This window comes from Marmota monax, unplaced genomic scaffold (assembly GCF_021218885.2).
Source record: "Marmota monax isolate L192 unplaced genomic scaffold, Marmota_monax_Labrador192_F-V1.1 WCK01_AAM20220418_F8-fsc00060, whole genome shotgun sequence".
Classification (NCBI taxonomy): Eukaryota; Metazoa; Chordata; class Mammalia; order Rodentia; family Sciuridae; genus Marmota; species Marmota monax.
The window spans coordinates 9,188,645-9,209,545 of record NW_026692826.1 but is presented as its reverse complement, the minus strand read 5'-3'; the positions used below and the strand labels follow the sequence as shown (position 1 = coordinate 9,209,545).

The 20,901-nt window shown below is 55.6% G+C and overlaps 1 protein-coding gene and 1 long non-coding RNA gene across 10 annotated transcripts in view; one reads left to right on the top strand and one right to left on the bottom strand.

Moving 5' to 3' along the window:
* The first annotated feature begins 807 nt into the window (after positions 1–807).
* Mbp (myelin basic protein) overlaps positions 808–20,901 on the top strand; it is a 101,965-nt gene continuing 81,871 nt past the window's right edge. For 3 of the 9 annotated variants that reach the window (XR_009227126.1, XM_046448574.2, XM_046448570.2), the window contains exon 1: positions 808–936. The gene's annotated coding sequence lies outside the window, so the exon portion shown is untranslated. Of the gene's footprint in view, positions 1,042–20,901 lie in introns of all 9 variants that reach the window. The other 6 variants (XM_046448577.2, XM_046448581.2, XM_046448580.2 and 3 more) reach the window with 6 other exon arrangements.
* LOC131424332 (uncharacterized) lies at positions 8,761–14,834 on the bottom strand. The gene is made up of 2 exons (XR_009227127.1): positions 14,660–14,834; positions 8,761–10,102 (listed from the first exon to the last, which is right to left on the bottom strand). It is a non-coding gene; the product is annotated as an uncharacterized LOC131424332 (long non-coding RNA).

Here is a 20,901-nt window from a genome sequence, read left to right as displayed (position 1 = left end):
CCAGACCTGTGGCTCCAGGAATGGAGTGTTCAGGAGGGTGATGTCCAACAGCTGCCTTCCTGTCAGCGACAGGGTGGGGGAGACGCATCCAAGCAGCTCTGAGGAACAGGGTTCTCTTGCACTGGCCCTTCTGGGTCTCTGTTTGAGTGGACTTTCTTTGCCCACCTCATTGACGCCAACCGTGGGCCCTCCAGCTCTCCAGGGAGCACCAGGGTGATACTGATTCCTGTGCAGGTGCAGCAAGTGGCAGCTCTGTAGGAACCACAGCGTGTCCGTCCCTTCAGGTCCTTGTCCACCACCCTCACTGTAAGCAAGTCCCTGCAGTCAATCGATCATGTTGGCTGGACCGCGTGGGGAGGGTGGACCGGGCCAGACTCTGCGTTCACCTCGGTGTCCTGCTGTGACACGAGGCGGGGAGTTACATCTGGCATCTGGGCCATCTGGCGCGGTCTGGGTTGGGCAGGTATCAGAGGCCAAAAGTCCAGTGGGCAGCGGTTCAGATGCAAAGCAGTGCGGGCAAAGCCGCGGCCCCGAGGGCTCGCCCTGTGCCTGGGTCCCCGCGCGTCCCAGGAGTTGCGCCAGCCGGAAGACCTCGGGGGCGCGGGGGGCGCCCTGCGCGGGCGTCCAGGTGGGGCGGCGCGGCTGGCGTCAGCGGGCGTCTACCTGGCTCGCAGGAAGCCGGGGAGGCGGGGCGGGGAGCGGGACGCGCCAGCGCCTCGGAGCAGCCGCCGTCAGTCACCGCCGCCGCGCGCCAGCGACAACAGCCTCGGCCCCCGCGGCCCGTGGCCCGCGCCCGCCGCTCGCGACCCCGGAAGGCAGCGCCCGCGGCCCAGCGGCCCCAGGCTGCCCGCGCTGTCCGCGCTTCGGGCCCCGGCGGGGAGCACGGCCTCCTGGAACCCGCGGCGACCCTCGGGTTGGAGCGCGAGCACAGCACCGGTGGGTGATCCTCCCGGACGGGCGGGGCGGCCCTGGAGCCTTGGTCTCAAGCCCTCGGAGCGGCGACGGCGGAGCCCTAGGCGGACCCCAGCCCGGCTCCCCGAGGTGCGGCGGCGGTGGGGGGAGGGGCGCGCTGTCCCCGCGGCCAGACTCCAGGTCCCTCTCCCGGCCCGGGGCGAGCGGGGCTCACCTGGGCAGCTGCGCAGGTGGCCGGGCAGGTAGCAGCTCCGAGGTCTTGGAGACTGCACGACCCCACCCCCTGATCACGACCTCTGCAGGTGGTCGCAGGTGTAGACGCCAGTTCACAGAGACGGGGACTGGAAGCCGAGGCGATTCCGGAGTGGTCTCCAGCCAGGCCTGGGGACCCCCGGGTCGCTGAAGCAGCGCTGGCCGAGGAGTGGCGGCGGGAGATAGGGGAGGAGTTTAGGGGTGGGAGGTGACAACGGTCCCAAGAGGCCTCCCTCCTTGCGGAGAAGGAGTGTAGTGGGCAGGGGAGGGGTGGGCTGGGGGTCCTTTCCAGCCAGTGCCTCTAAAGGACACACCGGTGGCCCCTGGACATCCTTGCTCTCGCCCTTCCCCCCAAGGAGAAGCAGTTTCCCTTTGAGCAATGAGGGCGGAGACTAACGCCTGGGTCCTGGCTTCCGCCTCCCGCTGGGCTGTCTCCTGCCCCTGAGCCTGGCCTGTGCTGCCCCGCAGCCCGCCCTGGGCACATCTGCAGCTGGCACCTGCTGCTCTGGTGCCGTGGTCCAGTACTCTCAGCCTTCCCTCGGCACCCTCCTGGGCTTGACAACAGGGTGGCCAGGTTTCAGGTGGCCCCACATCCACCTGCTGTTCTGTGGTCATTCTCTATCACTCTGCGCCTTTCGGGATGCCTGTGGGCCTGGCAGGACCAGCGTTCTGGCTCCTACTCTTAGGCTGGGAGCAGTGCTGGTGTAGCTTGTGAACTTCCCAAGGCCGTGCCTTGGTGAAAGGGGCTGAGCCGGCCATGACTTAGGGTGGTGGGAGAGAGACATGGTTCAGGGCAGGCATCCGCCTGTTCTGACCACAGGACACCTGACTAGGAAATTTTTCGAAGGAAGGGAGCTTTGGTAGCATCCCATTTAAGACTTATGTTTGTTGCAAATTTTATCCTGCTGAGCTGAGGGAGCATTTTGCAGAAGGTTACAGATTGGTTCCCAAGATGGTTCTGTTTGAGGCTTACCCCTGCCCAGTGGCTTCCTGGCAGGTGCCTACCAGTGATGTGGGTGCCTCCCTTAAGGTTGGGGTCCTGGGGAGCAAAACTCAGCTGAGAGCCTGGGACAGAGCCACACACCTGTAGTGATGACAGAGCCCTGTAAAGGTGTCCACAGCCTAGTGGAGCAGGTGTCCACAAGCCCAGGGAATCTCACATCCTGGGGCTGATTTTTTTAAGTGGGGGTAAGCAAAACCTGAGGCAAAGAATTCAGTTACAAATGATGGGGAATGTTGGTACCGCAACTCCCAATGATTTAACTTTTCTAAAATGATCACTGCCATTAACTTGGGGTTAAACAAAAACTCTTTGGTTCAAATTCACTTTGAAAATCTTCCTACAGTCATGTATTTCTGCCTTAAGAAGAGAAGGTGTATGGTGCTTGTTTTAGATCTAGTGTTCGTGGCTCTGCCGTGGTTTTGAAGGCCCGTGTTTCGCTTTTGTTCATGGTGGAAACAGGTGTGTGCACAGATTAAGTATCCACAGAAGCCAAAGGAACAGGGATGCATCCTTCTGTGAATTTCCTACTTCTGCCTGAATTTTTAAGCATTCACTGAAGGTTATTTTTTGTGAATTCTAGTTCTTTCTGGGTTCTTTTAAAACATGTCGTGCTTCAGCTTAACAGTGGTCCCTCGGCCTGTTAGAGTACCAGGTAGCATCTCCCAGTCACTGACAACAGCCAGGAGCTTCTGAGAGCTGTTTGTCATTTCATTTAATTGTCATAATTGCCCTCCAAGGCTCTCATCTGAGGTCACCACTCTATTAATAGCCTGGTCCTGACTGACCCGGGGGTGAAGTCCGTTGCCTTAGGGGCACTCAGCTGACAAGAGACAGCATTCAGTCCAGGGAGACTTCCACAGCTCCAGGGCTGCCCTGCCTGGCCTCAGTGAGAGGACACCTTGCAAGGTCCCCCGCGTTTCTCTTTTACAAATTCCACCCTAAGACGTGACCACATCCAATAGAACATGCTTCCTTTTCAGAGCGTCTTGACCATGAGGGAATTGTCATCTGTCCCTGTGTCATCCCTCCTGAGCTACCTTTGTTGTCAAGAAAAAAGGGAAAAAAAGTATTCCAACAACAGTGCAATTTTAAATAAGCAGCAAGACACCTCTGTTGACCCATTAATGCACTGAAGGGGGCAGGCACTTGTGAGATGGAAGAGGCAACCTTCCAGGGAGCCCGATGCCCCAGAGCAGAGATGGCATGCGGGCAGCTGGGACGTTTTGCTGGGCAGATTTAACTGTCAAAACCTCTAGTAGGAAGACTTCAGCCAGAAAACCAGAACCAGTGGATCTTTATTCCCCGTTTATTGCAGTGGAGCGGCCGCTGCTGTGGAGGGCCATGGGCAGGCCCACAGTCTGCAGGACAGCAAGGGTGGCTGCAGAGGAGGCTGCTGTCCACAGGCAGGACCTCCTGCCATCGCCACAGTGATGACTGGGGATGCAGGGTCCACAGCTGGCATGGCGCTGGACTCAGCGATGGTGAAACTAGGAAGCTGTGGTTCTGAAAGTGGCTTCGTCCTGGGCTCCCTGAGCAGCACCAAGTAGTTCTGAGGCACCCTTATAAAAACTAAAGACAGGCCAAGGCGAGAGTGTCTGAATATACAAAACTTTCAGAAAGTCAGTAATGTACAACAGGCTGCCCCAGAGTAAATGTGTAGCTGAACAGGTTCTGTGGTTCAGGAAAGAAAGCCCAATGGACTAATATAGTACCTAACGAACTTCAACCCGTCCGCACTCAGAGAAGTAAAAATCAGAACAGCTTGCCAGGGGGAATGAGGTTGACCAAATCCTGATATGTGCAGGCACAAAATCAGCAGAGACCCAGTACTAGGTGTGACAATAATGCACCAATAAAGACCAAAAAAACCCAAAGCAGCCAGCCAGGTGCTGTGGTGCGCACCTGTAATCCCAGGTACTCGGCAGACAGGAGGAGTCCCAAGTTCAAGGCCAGCCTGAGCAACCAAGCAAGACTCTTGCCCCAAAATAGCATACATGGGGCTCGGTGGCAGAGTGCTTGTGTAGCATGGGTGAGGTACCGGGTTCAATTTCTGGTTCTAAAAAAATAAATAAAACAGCAATCTGATACTTTTTCACGAGTGTCGTACTGACGAGAAGTTTACGTTCTGTCTGTGCCACGCACTGGAGGAGAGGCAGTGAAGAGCTGCACCATGGGTGGGAGGGGAAGCAGGACAAATGCTCCGAGGAGCAGCCTGGACAGGCTGGGCAGGGCCCTTCCCCAGTCCTAGCAGCTTCCCTCCTGAGTGCGCCTACCCCCTGGGCGGCACCTGGTCTGCAGCAGGGGAGCGCATCGTGGAAGCCACGTGAGAGCTGTGTCCAGGGAGCTGCAGATGCACATGCGGCTGCAAGAAGGAGGTCAGAGACTCCGTCCTCCTCCTGCCCTCCCCAGAGCACATCGCCTCGCGGCTGGAGACGTGCGTGTGGTTCTGTGTCTCTTGGCCGTCAGCACAGAGTCTGACAGCCAACACAAGCAAGGTCGGCCACGTGCCTGTGCAGAGAGCCCCCTGTACCCTCCCAGCCTCGCCGATCCCTCCACTCTCCTCCCTAAGCGTCATCCTCTGGAAAATGCTGGAAATACACAGGCCCTCTGGAGGTTGGCTTCTCCCTCGCACGGAGGTGCCCTGGCCACTCACCACCTGCTGAGTGCGGCTGAAGCTCAGGCCGTTCCTTCTCACCGCCCCGCAGTGCTCCCCGATGGAAGGCCACATTTGTTCGACCTTCTCCCTTTGAAGGGCACTGTCTCCAGCTTTGGTTCCTGCACATGAGCCGCTATGAGCGTTTGTGACAGTTTTTGTGACAGTGTGGTTTTCACTTCTTGGAGATAGTTGCCCAAGAGGGCCATTGCCGCTCCACATGATAGCACGGGTGTGACTTCTTAAGAAACTGCCGGCGCTTTCCTGAGTGGCTGTATGTCCCACCGGAGGTCCTGAGTGACCCTATCTCTACTGCCATCCCCCTTTGGTGTTCCCTCTGCACTGCAGGGTGTCAGGTGCTCTGGGGGGGCGCGTGTCCCCAGGGCTGGGGTGCAGGGCCATCTCCTGCATCACTGCCTTAGTCCTCGTCAGTGAGGACCGCTGCTCTCTTTTGCCTGTTTTCTCATTGGACCGTGGCTTTTCGACGGCTGGCCCTGGCTTGGGTCTGCATGTCTTCTCGTCACCAGCCCGGTGGCTGCAGTCTCGTCCCACCACTTCAGTTTCTCTCCACCCTCTCCAGCAGCGGGCCTTCTGCACAGAAGAGGATTTTCATTCTGATGTGTTTCTCTTTATTAATTTCTCTTTTGTGGACTGTGATTGACATGGAGTCTCGGAATGCCTCACCTAGTTTCAGGCCCGGAACATTTCTTCTGTTCCCCCCCCCCCCCATAGGATCACGTAAGCCTGTGATCCATTTGGGGCAAATTTTTGTTTCACACATGAAGTTTAGATTGAGGTTTGGCTTGTCTTGTGTTTCTCTCCCGGCCAGTGAATGTCCAGTGGCTAGGGGACTGCTTGATGGAGAGATCCTTGCCCCTCTGGATTCCTTCTGCACCATTCCAAGGGTCTCCTTGGTTGTCCATTCATTCCATTGAGCTACATGTCCATCCCTCTGCCTGCACCACAGAATCTCGAGGCACAATCGGGCAGAGGGAATAGCAGGGAAGCAGTGTTTGGGCTTGATTTTTATCACAGACCAATGCTGAACCTAACATTATTAGCACAGGAATTCAGTGTTGTCCTGTGCTGTGTGTCCTCACAGTGTGGGTGCTACAGGGCTTCAGCGAGGGGCAGCACGGTGACACTGTTGGGCACATCCCCACCTTCTGGAGTGTCAGCTGACGGTGTCTCCTCCAGAGCTGGGAAGGGTCAGAGTCCCAGGACAGCTTCTCCAGCAAACAGCATGCAGATGCATGGGGTCTTCCAGGGAGACGCCAGCCCACACCCAGGGAGCACCTCCCATGAGCTCTGCCTGTTTCCACCTGGCATCTGATCAGAAAACCCCAAACACAAGAGGTCAACACAGGCACAGAACGTGCATGCCTGGGCCAGTTCAGGGGCCTAACAGGGGGCGGACTGGCTTGGTAGCAGGATACCCAGCCCCCAGGTGAAGCGCCTGCCTGGCCGTCCGTCCCACTGGGGTGTCCAGTTCTCTCAACGGGATCAGCTGGCTTGTGCTTCTGTTGGGTGGTCTGCAGGCACCTGCACCCATCTCTCAGAATTCTCATCAAATCGGAGTCCAAAGCCCCGCCTCTGGCATACCACACCACGTCCTGGGGACTGGGCCCAGGAATATGTATGTTAGTGGGCTCCCCGGTCAACTCAGAGCCTCTGACCCAAGTAGGAGTGGGTAGCGAGGGCCCGTCTGTGCGCAGGCTCACACAATCACCCGCCGACACGTGCTTTATGTGCTCAAGAGACCCTGTATGCTTCAGCAGTAAACTGCACATATGTGGAAAGAGTGACTCATTGATGCAAAGTTTTATGTTGGCAGTATATTTTTGTCTGTATCACTTATTTTTGATCCTTTCTCCACGTTTGGAGAATAGCATTTTATTTCCTGCCCGTGGGTGCTGCTGTAACTGACGAGGAATATTTAGCTTCTCGTACTCCTCACTCAGTTTCTCGTGCAGCTGGAAGTCAGCATGTTCTCTAGACCTGCTATGGAAGCCAAAATTAGACACCTAGAGCACATTCCAGCCCCTTCCAGACAATTCCCCGCCTGTCTTTGCCATACCGCGTACCACACTGTGCACCTCAGGGTGAGTCAAGAGAAAACAGATGCAGTTCCTACCCTCAAAGTGCTGATAGCTTAGAAGTCCACAGATACACTGCCCAGGGCAAACATTCGCAGAGTGTGCAGGACTTCTGGAGGGGGCTTGCTTTGGCAGAGAAGGCATGCCCAGCAGTGTCTGAGTGGCGATCCGTGCCCCCGGGGAGCGCTCCAGGTCTGCAGCCTGCACTCTCCCGGTGGCTCCCTGGGATCTCCCAGGGCACCTCTCTAGCCACCCTCACGTCTCTTGCTGGTCTCCGGTGCATCCCATGGACACTGTCCTTCCTGAAGCTGCCTCCTTAGCCTGTTCCCAGGCTCTCTCCCTGTGCGGTGTTGAGAAGTGCTGGCCCTCTTCTCCAGTGTTCTCTTTGTCCCCATTTTGTTAGAAGGGGTGAGAATGTCCCATAGTGCACTGATATGCTGGGGAACTGTTAAAAGTTTTTATTCACCCAAATTCCTACCGAAGCCCATTGGCCTAATATTAGTTGCAGGAATAGGTAGGTGGATTCTGCTAATTACCATTATCCAACTGACGCGTAGCAAGAGCCTGGAGTTTTCAGAAGTCGTGTGTCTGAATCTGTTCTCTGCTGATCAGAAACCCTCAAAACAATTGAGACATGATTTCCTCAGCGTAAATTGTTGCTTAAAAAATCAAGTAACTTAGGTGGGTTACTAATAAAATAAACAAAAAGATCCTTGCATACTTTAGGGTTAGGGTTCTTGCATGTGTGTGTGTGTGTGGAAGGTGGGACACGGGGACAGGGTGTTTGGGTTGTTTTATTCTACTTCTTTCAGATGTTTGAAAACATAGTAACTTTGGAATATCTCAAGACTCGGCTGCATTTCCTCCCTGAAGTGCAGAGAGGCGTGGTACTGTGGAGGCAGACGAAGTGCACATGCCCCTGGGTCTTGCTGCTGTGTGAGAGGCTCTGTGGCTCTGTGAGCAGGTGACGAGTCTTTCCTCCTGCCACTGGGTTCTTGTGCCAACACTTATGTGTGCTGAGAGGGATTAAAGCAGATATTAAAAGCTAGTCATTACATGAAGGGGAGGTGGGACACGGAAGGCACAGATACGGCACATTAAAGCACACGGGAAACGTCCTGTTTCGAGGCTCTCCAGGTGACGGGGGACGTGGGCTACTGAGTGAGGAATTTAGAGAGAGGCAGTACCGGGATAAAGCGAGCTGTAGGAACTTCAAGTGAATTTTAATACAAGGGGAGATTGAAACCTGGACAAAATGTTGTTTATTTCAAACAAAAACAAACCAAGCCGAAAGCTGCTCTTCTCGTGGTCGAATGTGACCTGGCCATCTCACCGAGTCCTGTGTTCCAAGCTCAGCCTTCGCTTGCTGCCCACCACACACGTAGAAGGATGTGAAGCTTTTACCCTGGGCTCCACCCAGAGAGCTGTGTGCCCGACCTCCTTCCACTGAGCTACATTTCAGGACCCACCGTCCTCCATTGGGTGGTGGCTCTGAGGGTAACAGTCCTGTTCTTCCAAATCCGAGTGTTTCCCGGTCTTCCTTTTGGGAGATCGTCCCAGCCACTTTGCCTACAGTTCTCAGTCTCTGCTGTGACGGTTTCATGGTGAATTATGTGCATTTCACAGAATGGAGCCACCTCTGATGAGTCCAGGGGAAGCACAGGACATGAGAAGTGCAAATGCTGTAGGTGACCTCCCGAGCCGCAGAGCCATCTACCCACCTGGAACACACTCAGGAGGCCTCCAGGAGCCTGCTGCCGGTAGAGGCCTCTGCCACAGCCTGTCCCGACCTAAGGAGGGGGCATCTCGTGTCACCTAGGGGACTCTGCTTCGATTGAACACAGTGGTTGTGTGACTCGCACACCAGCAGAAAACCACGAATCATACCAGAACCACCAGAGGTCAGGGACCACCTGTGTGACAGGGAGACTCGGAGATGCAGAAGGTGGTGATGGGCGGGGAAGAAGGGCAGGAGAGCCACCCTTCCCTCCTCCCAGCCGGTACACCTGCACCTCGCCCCACATGGCAGCCCCAACCACAGCCGGAACCCACCATGCCCCTGTGCAGCTGTGCAGCTGGAGGTCACCTGGCACCGCTGGTCACAGCAGCACCAGATGCTGTGTGCAGTGACCTGTTCCGGAGGTTCCTATTTCAGCAGCACTGGGACAGAGCTTTCAGGAGAGTGTTCTATTCCCAGCATGAGGACTTTGGAAAAAGGATCTGATTCATAGAAGACGCCTCCCCCGGAGCTGTCGGATGTTTCAACATATTTAACCAAGACTTGTCATGGTGATGGTGTGCTGGGTGCAGTCATCTTGTCTGATCGAGGCCGCCCTCACCTTCCGAGGGGCAGCGTCTGCTCTGGAGATGCCGGGAGCCAGGCGGCTGCCAGCAGGACCTCTGTGCCATGGCCACGGGCAGTGCCCCGTGCTCTGGGGGTGCTGGCTCCACTCCCTCCTCACTCCAGCACTCTGCCTCCCTGGGGCCTGGGGCGCTCAGCCTGGTGCTCCGGGAAGGAGGCGTGTGGTCTGCAGACCAGCCAGGCTCCTCAGACATCCTGCCCAGCTCCCCTCTGTGCCCAGCCCTGCTCCTCCGGAGGGGCTCATGGTAACAGCGGTGTGCCAGGCACAGCATCTGAGGCAGGTCCCTCCCTGGCAGGCCTCCCCCTGCCCTGGAGTGTCCCCGGCTTGCCTGGCTGCGGAGCACACAGTGGGCCTCGCAAAGCCCTAGTCAAAGGCCATGCCACAAGCCCATGAGCAGTCTGATGGCCTCAAACTCATGTGCAGGGGCTGCTGTGTGCTGGGCACACCTGGTCAGGGCACCAGGGTGGCTCTAGGGCTCTGCCTGTGCGTCCCTCATTCTCTGCACCGTTCTTACTGAGCATCTGCCCATTGCTGGCCCCAGGACTTGGATTCGTAGACACACCACGTTCCTTAACAAGTGTAACTAGGGAGTCCACACCTGTCCTTGCAGTGATCACAGCAGATGCTGGGGGCTGAGCCTCCTGAACCAGGCCCCCATTCCTGGAAGTAAAGTCAGGTAGGCTCAGAGAGCAGTGGGCCTGGGGAGGGGCCTGCAGCAGGATCCAGGCTCCTGCCCCCATCCATTTCTTCCCATTCCGTCGCACTCTGGCCCTTTCAAGTTGGCTTTGCATTATCTGGATGTCACCCTCTGTGTTTGGATTCTCTGTAGGGATCAAAGGAGAAATTATTTGTTGACTAGTGTAACTCTGGAGTCGATGTGATTAAGATGCTTTTAAAAAATAATTTCAGTGTAGACATGATTTACCAGTCATGCCACAAAATTGTGAATTTACTCTGCCAAGATGTTTGCAGTTTTCAAACCCTAATCTTCACTTCTTACAAAAGGCATTCCTGGAAAATCTTGATTTTTGTGGAGTGATGACATTACAAAGCCTCAATATAGAGGTAATAAATCATTGCTTTTGAAAGTCTATGGATCTTCTAGTCCCAAAGACGACATTTAGATATTAAGCGGCATGCAGAAAACCCTCACCAAGTTCAAGTTCAAAATGCAGGCTTGCTATCAGCCTCATATGTACGCTGCACACCTGGGGCTTGGTTATTGAGTTACTCTCTTAAATCCACTTTTTCACTAACAGAGTTGTGCAAAATACCTAGCTTAAAGACACATTCCCAGAAGGCTCCGCTGCTTATTGTTACTCTGATAGTTTTCATACGAAGAAAGTAAAATATAAAAGCTTCCTCAAAGTGGCTCACGTTTTTGTCATCAGAACAGACATGAAGAGGGTGAAGTGGGGAGGAACTGCCCCTCGAACATTTCCACAGGCCTATTTTCCTTAAAAGTCCAAGACTTAATGCACAGAGAACCCTCTTTCTGTAGCACCAAGTCCCCTGGTCAGTTCCGGCTGCACGACAGCAGGAACACAGCTCAGCTAGACCAGGGGCTGCTGCCGGGCCTTGTGGTGGCCACTCTGTGGGCTTGTGACACATGGTCTCCCTAACCCTCATGCGCTTCGGCTCTGAGAAGTGGGGATTGTGAGGGGAGACAGCCTGTTGGGAGCAGTGGGCACTCGGCACAGGGACACCTGTGTGTGTGCCGCCTCAGTGGCCTGCGCCCAGACCCCGCGTGCCTCTCTCCTCACTTTGCTGTCTTGGGGCGGGCCTCCCTCCCCGTTCCTTAAACATCCTCGTCACTTGCTGCATTCTTGAACTTTCTCTGCATCTCAGGAAGTTCAAGACTAGCCAGAAAAGGTGGTGTGCCCCTGTGAAGATGCAGGAGCCCTTAGGAGGTGGGCTCTGAGCTGCGTCCTCTACAGGGCCAGAGTGGGGTTGACCTCACATGGCAGTTTTTCCCTCTGATTGGAATCTGCCAGGTTCTGGAAAGGTCTGGGGAAGTCACTCAGTAAACTGCTGTGTGCCCATGCAGACGTGAAGCCTCTGCAGATGGGCTCTGAGCCAGGTCCCCTGCCGGGAAGTTCTAATTTCCCTGGTTATGATCTGCAGGTCTCAGAGCTCCAGCCCTAGGACCCTTAGTCCTATTTTAGGAAGGGTTAGGTTCTTTTAATCATGCCATCTCCTGGGGCCAGGAGCATGTGAACTGGCCTGTAAGGGGCCTGCTCCTTGTGCTACACACTGGCACCAAGAGCCATCACGTCTGACGTCCAGGAGGCTGAGCCGCTCTGGAGCAGACGTAGGGCTCACCGAGCCCAAGAAGCACTCTTGCATCGCGGCATTGCTGACCCTGCTGAGAGCAACGCCCTCCGCCTGCCAAGGCCCAGCCCTGGGTCATGCTGGACATGTGACCCGTGGTCATGCACAGTCGTCCCTGCTCTGCTGGGGAGGGAGATGCACATGGGTGGGCTGACACGGGGAAAGGCCCAGTCCAGTGGCGTGTACCCCAGGACTGTAGGATGCTCACCAGCGGTCTCCACAGCACTTCCAGGAAGCGAAACTTGCCCTCGCGGTTTACAGATAAGGAACGTGGGCCGAATGCCTAGAGCCAGCCAGGGAGGGCGGGAACGGCCCTGCTCGCTGGGGCATGTCTGCCCCTCCAGCCTCCACGACTTCCTCCCGCCTGCCCTGGGTGGGGCCGCCACGCAGGCGTCTCCGTGACGGGGCCCACCAAAGCCAGCAGAGGGCACGTGCATTCCTATGAGTAAGACCAGTGTGACTGCAGAGCGGCGATGACACGGGGCAAAGGAAGGACAAGCACGCGTGTGCCAAGGGAGTCCTGCTCCCCGCAGCTCCCCAGGGACCCTGCCCGGCCTGGGGCTGCTGGGAATTCCCGATGTGCTAGACTTGGGGCCACATGGCTCCAGTCCCCACCCGGTCACGTGGCTTTCCTCCCGGCTTCCTCCATGTGTCTGTGACCAGATCCTCCTCTATTTGTCTTGTAAGAGGCCCGCCCTCACCCTCAGCTAGATAACCAGGTGAACCTTCATAGACCTGTTTCCAAGTAAGTCTCTCGTCCCCAGGCTCTGGGACAGAATTTGGACATATCTCTTGGGGGACACCACTCAACCCACATTTCCTGGGAAGGTGCCCCAGCCTCAATGGCCAGGCTGTGTGCCCATCTTCCCAGGCTCCACGCATTCTCTATGCATGTGCCTTCTACCATCAACATAGTTTTTACACTTTATTTTAAATGCTGTGTTGATTGCTTTTCTTTATCAGACTCTCTGTGCAAAGAAAGCAGAGAGCATATTGGATGTCAGCAAAGATTAAACAGTAAATAGGCTTTGTGCAATCTACACTGGGATAGTCACAGAAGCTTTTAAAAACTGCCAACATTATCAGATTGTATTTCTAGTTATTCCTAAAACACCAAGAAGCAAGAAGCAAGAGTAAGAGGAGGAGATGCCTAAGAAATCTTATTAGGCTGTTTTCTGATACTGTAATGCAATACCTGAGGCAGATTGACATCATAATGAAGGGGGTTATTTAATTCACAGTTCCAAAGGCTGACAGTCTGGACTCTCGTGCCAGCTGGCAGGAATGTGTGGTAGGCTGAGGTCACATCAACCCACAGAGCCGGCAAGGCTCTGGCTCTTAGGACAACTCACTCACTCTCACTCGAGAGCTGCTCTAGCCCTCTCCAGGACAGCACCCCAACAACTAAGCACCCACCAGGTCCCACCTCCCAGAAGTCCCACCACTCAGCACTGCAGGCTGGGGACAGCTCCCGTGTGAACCTGGACACCTGAACCACATCCAGGCTGCATGAGGGCAGAGCAGGCTGCCATCATTGGCTGTCACCACCCCATCTGGACATTCACAGGGGATGGTGTTTGATGTCCCCTGGGGACTGTCTGTGCGTAGGGGTGGTAAGTGGGGCCTCCTGTCTGACTGCTCATGGAGGACTCTGGGGACTGGGCGTCAGCTCCCTCAGGTGTGGTGGACGGCCTGCGACAAAGGGGCCATGCTGACGCTCACGTGGGGCCATCCAGAACCTGCCCAGAGGGAGACGGAGCATGCCACCCTGCCCTGCCCGGCCCCGCTGGGCAGAGCCTCAGCTGCGCCTCTGCAGGGCTGGGCTCTTGGAGATGAGTCAGATGGAGCCCCAGGGAGAGAGTGGACAGGAGGGAGGGGCCACCCCGACCCAATAAGTAGGCCTGGGCGCCCCTGTCCAGGGAGGCAAAGAGCACTGCTGCCTGTTCCTCTCCCCAGGACTCACTCCTAAGTTCACTGGGCCGAGAAAGGGGCCCATGGGCATTTCTGACGCCCAGACAGACAGCCCCAGGTGTGTGCCAGATGCGAGGGGCTGGGAGAGGGGTGGGTGTGGCTTGCTGTGGCCACAGGGCACCTGCTTAAGTTGTGGCCCATTCTGGTCTGTGAAAAGGTGTTTTCTGTGTGTGTGGTTGTGTGTGCACACGTGTGTGCATGTGTGTGAGTGTGTGTATCTGTGTGTGTGCATGCATGGAATGCATGCATGTATGTGCTTGTATGTGACAGTGTGTGCATGTGTATTCTTGTTTGCTAGTGTGCATGTGCATGTGAGTGTGAGTGTGTGTGCATGTGCATTCGTGTTCGTGTGCATGTGTGTGCATTGATGTCTGTGTGTGAGTGTGTGCATGCGTGTGTGTGTGTGTCTGTATCCTTCCATGGTGGCCTTGCTGAGGGTGGCAGCTGTCCCCTGTGTTTTGAACAGAGTGGCCCGAGCACTGGTGGCCCGAGGGGTGACTGTGCACAGAGGGCGGGCGAAGCCGGTGGGTACAGAGGAAGGGGAGGAGGGGCGGGAGACGGAGGGAGGAGGAGGGGAGGACAGGGATGCTGAGGGAGGGGAGGCTCCTCGCTTGGCTTCTTTTTCCTTCCGACCTTGTATCTCAGGCCTGAGATCCTGGCCTTGGGGTCTGCTCTGAGGTCTTCACAGTAGGAGAGGCAGAGCTGCCCTCGGACTCAGGCTATGGCAGCCACATTTTGGGTGGGGGTATTTTATCTGCAGGAGGACAACATGCACTCCTCTTGCTGAGCCGCACCCACCCCCCAGGCCAGCACCAGCTCTGATCTCAGGAGCGTCAGCCACTGAGGCCACAGAATGTCACCCTGCAGCCCGGGGCTCCGCCCTGGGTTCTGGAGAAGAGGCCTCTCGAGAGGAAGCGGCCTGCTGGGGCTCTCTCTTCCTCCTGCTCTGTAGCCTTCTCGAGGCCCACTCTGTCTTGCCCTCAGTACTCCTATAAAGGCCACGAGGGTGGCCCTCTGGACCTTCTGCTCCTCCTCTTTCACCACCTCTAGCCGGGTTTCCTCTTTCCAGGACACTGACCTTTCTGTCATCTGGACTCCACACGGCTCTCTCTCTCAGGAGTCCGCACACAGTCCAGGGGTCTCAGAGCCGACTGAGATTTGCAGATCCACCACATCCTTTCCTAAATGGCTTCCTCCTGGAGTGGATGCTAGGTGACCCGTGACTATGAAAGCCTGGTCACACACATGGGCGGTTGCTCAGTCACCCCTGGGCAATACTCTCAGTCCAGGGGATTCCCACATCCACCACGGGTCACTTGTGCTGGGCGGTGCCTTGTGCCAGAGGAGACCAGAATCTAGGAGCCAGCACTTTGACCCTGAGGTCCACTGCAGGTCTGAAGATGGGGCATGAAGTCCACTGACCTCTGAAGTCCAGTGAAGACCCGGACCCACTGATGGCTAATAGCCAAGCCAGTGGGGTATTACAGACACAGCCTCAGGGATTTCAGAAATCAGAGAAGACAGAGAAAGGTACTCTGGGATTTTTAAGTCCTGTTAGCCCAGGTACCCACTATGATTCCTGCTTCCTGAGAATCCCTGTAAGCAGAGTGTGCTGAACACATTTTTTTAAAATCAGTCATAATTTGAATGCTTTGCAATGAATCACTCTGTGCCTGTTTAGGTATGTGTCATATTTTCCAAATACCGAAAGAGTCTTATTTTTAATTTAGTTGTGAAGCAGCTATAACAACAACTTTTCCTAAACCCTGGCTGAACCAGGAAAGCTTGCAGCAGGTGCCCATATGCCCCTGCTAGAACCCTGGGAAGTGCAGTCCCCACCCGGACGCCTCATGGCCAGCTAACAGCAGAAGATTGTCTGCTAAAGGGGGAAGGAGAGGAAGGGTGTTGGGGAGAAGGTCCCTGCCACACATCATGGGAGATCTGTGCACGAAACAGTGCATCCAGCATGCTGGGCAGTTTTAGGGTTGCTGGTGTCTACAAATCAGAGACCAGGAAGCTCTTTTCTATAAAGGGCCAGACTGTGAACTCTTGGGCCGCAAGGTGGCCATTGCACTGCCCACTCCAGGGGTGCCGAGAAGGGGTCGGGAGGAAAGAGGCCCACAGAAAGCCGCAGTGCTATGCCAGCACAGCTTCACTCACAGAAACCGGGGAACCCTTGGGCACGGGTCACCATTTGTCGACCCCTGATCTAGAGGAAGAAAACATGTTCCTCGGAATTTGGACTCACATAAAAATAGAGTGGTTGACCTCTAGGCGTGGTGAATCCTCAGCAAGCACCTGGAGCCGGCTGGGAACTGCAGGCTACTGTTGCTCAGCCCTGGTTGGAGGCTGGCACAAGTAACACACCATCAGTGGTAGCTCATGGCCTCTCAAAAATGATCCCTAAGTTGTCAGGGATGCTTAATATTTTAGGAAGATTATTCTAAATTCTTTGAATTAAAATGTGAAACAATTATACTATAAACTTTGAGTAACCTGTTTTACATACGTATTGTGTATGGGAAATGAGGGGAGGCTAAACTGTAGCAAAGTTGTGACACCTCAGCCAGCACTAGAGTTTAAAGCAGAGGTCAGTGCCGCTGGTCCTGTTCCGGAAGCCAGCGCTGTCATCTGCATTATTTCTGAATTTGAAGTGACCCTCAGGCTGTCCTGCTTAGGTGTGCAGAGGCAGGACTGCGCTCCCGTGCTCTGGGTTTGTCCTCTCGTTCCCCCTGCGCTGGGCCCGGTGAGCTTTGGGGAATGGAAGGACTGGTCACCTGCCTTTGTGGAGCTGGCGGTGCCCAGGATGTCCGCTCTGGATGGTTACAGACACGTGCCAGAGTGGCAGGTCCGTCACGGGCGAGGACAGCGTCCTGGCAGAGCATAAGATTGAGGGGTCTCATTTAGATGGGGCTGTTGGAGAGGGTTTCTGTGGAAAGTGGCATTTAAGGTGAAGCAAGACCTCTTGAGAATGTGTGATTTAGGGACGGAAGTTGTGTGTCCTCCTCGTTTACTAATCCATAATTATAAGTAGACCAAGTGAAGTCAACCTGCTGCAGGGTGAGGCGCTCCTCCGTCCGTCCTGCAGCTGCAGGCACAGCCTTGCCGTGGTCCAGGCGTACTAGCCCTGCGTGGGTTCCCAAGGCCTCCCTCTGGCCATTCTCCTTCCTGCTCCTCACCGCTCCGCCTCTGAGCTCAGACACAGTGGGCGGTGCCCTCAGGCCCGGGTCCTCCCTCCAGGACAGAGTCTGGGGCCTGGGACACGTGTGTCTGAAGCGCTGGTGAGGCTGGCACTGCCGGCTGGCCGACTCCAGACTCTGCCTCCCTGCGCCAGCTGGCCTTCACCTCCTCTGCTCAGAACTGGGGACCTGGGGATCAGCCTCTGTGCTCCCCTGGTTGACCGCCCCCCCCCGCCCCGTCCTCCTGTGCCCTCCCCACAAAGGCCGTCTTGCTGGCATATTCACTGTCATGTGCACACTTGGACAAATGCTTGACACGCGGGAAATTCACACTCATGCAAGTGCACACTTGTGTAAATGTGGTGGACTGTGGGACAGGAAGAAATGACTGTGAAGTATCCACATAAATAATTGCACCTGACAAAATGATGAACTGCTCTCTGGCTTCCTACTCACTGTGAAGCAATTTATTTACTGAAAATTTCTTACTGCAAGAGGGTTGAGCTTTTATACCTAAAATAGGTGGGAAAGACTGACCTTTGGGGACAGAGGGAAGGCCCTGCTGGTCTCACCCTGCATTCTGCACCTTGTGAAACTTGCAAGTCACTCTCTACGGAAGGAAACCAGTGGCACCAGGGGCCTGCTGCTGTCCCCTGCATTTCCTTATGTAACCCTCTCTCCAACACCCCAGAACTCTGTACAGAGGAGAAATCAGAACCTGGGAAGACAGAATCACTGACTGCGTGGTATTAAAACCCCAGTCGTTCCTCTCATGTACTCTCACCACACGGCATCAGGCAGCAGATGAGGAAAGGCTCTGCGGTCGTCCTGTGTGTCCGGGTGCGGGTTGGTGGGAGCAGGTGGTGGCAGGCCTCTCTCTACTGAGTGTGGTTTTGCTGTGAGTCTCCCCCAAAGGCTGTTGATGCAGGAGTGTTCAGAGGGGAAATGACTGGACTGTGAGAGCCGTAACCTGACCAGTCTGTCCTGGTTTGAGGGGACTTGCTGGTGGTGATGTGGCTGGAGGAGGTGGGTCACTGGGAGCTGTCTTGAAAGGGTCCATTGTCCCTGAGGCCCCTTCCCCCACCCTGCTTCCTGGGCCAACAGGAGGCTGGCAGCCTCCCTCTGCCACACCCTTCCGCCATGCCATGCTGTGCCGCTTCCCTCGGGCCCAGAGCAGGGGCTCAGCCTTTGATGGACTGAGACCTCTGAGACTGTGGGCTCCAGATAAAATGTTCCTCCTCTAAGTTGTTCTTATCAGGTGTTTTGGTCACAGCAGTGAAAAAGTTGACTGACACCCTGTGTTAATTAATAACTAAGGAATGCATGATATCTCAGACCTACCATAAAACTTGGTTTCTGTATAGAGCACATTCATAATGCATATAATATCAAGATAACCCTACTTTTTTTGGTAATGCTACTTTTTTTAAAAAAAAGAGAGAGAATCTTTTTTGTAGATGGACACAACACAATGCCTTTATTTATTTATTTTTATGCGGTACTGAGAATCGAACCCGGGTCCCGCCGATGCTAGGCGAGCGTCCTACCGCTGAGCCACAATCCCAGCCCCAGTAACGCTACTTTTAATGAAATACATTTCTAGAGGCACGCTCACCTAGATGTGGCCCTTAAACCTCACTTTCTCCATTAGAATGGGAAGGAGGCTTGCGGGCTTATGGGGGTACTCACGTGACCCCAGGGCTTATAGAAACCAGAGGGATAAAGCACGGCAAAGATGACCCGGTCCTCCCCACAGGAGCCCTCCTCTCAGGGGGCGCCTGTCTCCCTGCCCACTCTCTCCCCACCTCCCTGCCCTGAGGCTCTGTGGTCTGACCTAGGCAAGTCGCAGCCTCCGGGGCCTGGCTGGCTGTGGCCGGCAGGGGATTTCATCTTCCTGTGACTTCACGCTTCTCTGGACGGCTGGCGCCTTCCCCCACCCCTTCCCTTGGCCATGTCAGGTGAGGGCTACAGCTCACGTGGGATCCCAAACCCAGGGACCTGTTGATCGTGGAGAGCTGGACCGTGTGTCTTCAGCTGCTCCCACTGGCCCAGGTAGTACTGGCCCCGGAAAGAGGAGAGACCACAGGGACACCCTGCCCTGACCCCAGCCCCACCGTTCCTCCAGCGCCCCTCAGGGCACCCGGCAGCCCCGACCGTGACCTGCACCTGTCCCCAGCAGCCCTGCCGAGGCTCAGGGAGTGAGGTCTTGCCCCAGGTCGCTGAGCTGGGGTCGCACTGCGAGTTGTGGGTCGCTTTAGAAGGTCTGAACTGCTGCGGAGGGACTCCAAGCGCCTGGAGCAGGGGCTGGTCCTCGTGCCCAGCACCACGGCCTCGACGCACCAGCCACATGGCTTCTGAGTGGGTCACTCGTCCCGGGAGCAGCAAGGAGCTGAGGTGCTTCGGGAGCCAGTCCAGACGGGGCTGCTTCCCAGGAAGTCGAGTTGCCGACCCGAGCACACGTGCTGAATGCTAGTCCTGTACTGAGACGAAGGGTGGCCATCGTGACAGTATCGCTGGGACTTCAGACATTCCGATGGCTGGGACCTCCTCGTGCAGGGGTCCCACTGTCAGTCTGGAAGTCTGTCGCAGGCCCCGTAGAACCTGGATGCCCGTCCCTGTCCTTTCTGCTCGTTTAGGAGAAGCTGCTGCTTTGCCCAGAGGCTGAGAGTGGGCCTGGCCTCGCTGCTGCCCCCCGCACATTCCCCGGGCTTTCCTCTGGCTCCCTCCACTCGGTGGTACAAATGAGATAAGGTAAGGGTGGCCTCAGCACCCAGCCGCCCGCCCAGGGCTCTCCGGCTCTCAGCACCAGCGGAAGCCCAGAGCTGGCCGGCTGCCTCTCCACCCTTCTGTGACTCCCCTCCAAGGCCAACAGGGACGGGGTGGAATCTACCCAGGCCGACTCCATGGGACCACAGGGTCCGGAAGCGAGGGGCCTGTGACCTGACTGTGCTTGCCATGGCCTGGTGACCCAGGGCAGGTACGGATGCTCACAAAACAGTGAGGCCCTGATCCAGAGCGCACGGGCTGTTGGTGTCTCTTGTCCCTCCTCCCGCCGCTAAGTCGGTCTTCGTTTACAGGATTGTTTGAAAGTCTGTTCTGGCTTATGTCATTGCGACTGATTCTGTGTCCAGGAGCCTTGAGTTTCTGAGGTGTGGATGGACATCAGTGCCCCAGGTGAGAGAGCTGCAGCTTTACTGTGAAGCAGGATGAAGTTTGATCAGGACACACTGACCGGGAGGAGTGGACACACTGACCGGGAGAGCACCACCTACCTCCCGAGAGCCGCTCAGTACCCTGTGGTTAGATTTCAGCTGTGTTCGAGGGCCCTTTGTCCCTAGATACCTCTCCTTTGCCCATAAGCAACTCCCAAATATTTACATTCCAATTTGGGACAAATCCGTAGGGTCTTTTCCCGAGGAGAGAACACCACTCTGGACCTGGCTGATACCAACTGGGGAGATGGCGTGAGGACGGATAGCAGAGGGTGGAAGGAAGCCGAGTGTGGTAGTGCCCAGGCGGATGGGCATCTGGAGAGGACGGACGGTGACGTGGGCTTTTCCAGGCCTGTGACAGGCAACTAGCCCACACCCAGGCGCCAGTCCTGACTAGGAGAAGCTCAGAATTCACGACTTTTGCTGTGTGAGGTTCTCATTCTTGTTTGTCCGTTTGTTTTGTCTGTTTCTTTTGGTGCTGGATATTGAACCCAGGGCACTACGACTAAACCACAGCCACACCTTCGGTCTTTTTTTTTTAATTTTGAGGCAGTGTCTCACTTAGTTTCCGAGGGCCTCACTAAATTAAGGCTGGTCTGCAGCTTGGGATCCTCCTGCCTCAGCCTCCCGAACTGCTGGGATCATAGGCATGCAGCACCGCTGCTGACTGTGCTCACTTTTGAATGGGTCAGTTCTTTTTTACTACACAGAAGGTAGATCCACGATGTTTGATGCATTGTTATTCTATTTGTTCCGTTTGTATTATGAATTCTCAATACTTGGTTTAAACCACACTGTGTGGATTTAAAGAGGGGTCAAATGTAAGCCCCGAATTCCCAGCATTCTCATCTCCATCTCACAAGGGACACACCTACTCTCGTTTAGACACCAAAAGGTCAAAAATATACTATCTCTCTTGCTCCTTTTAC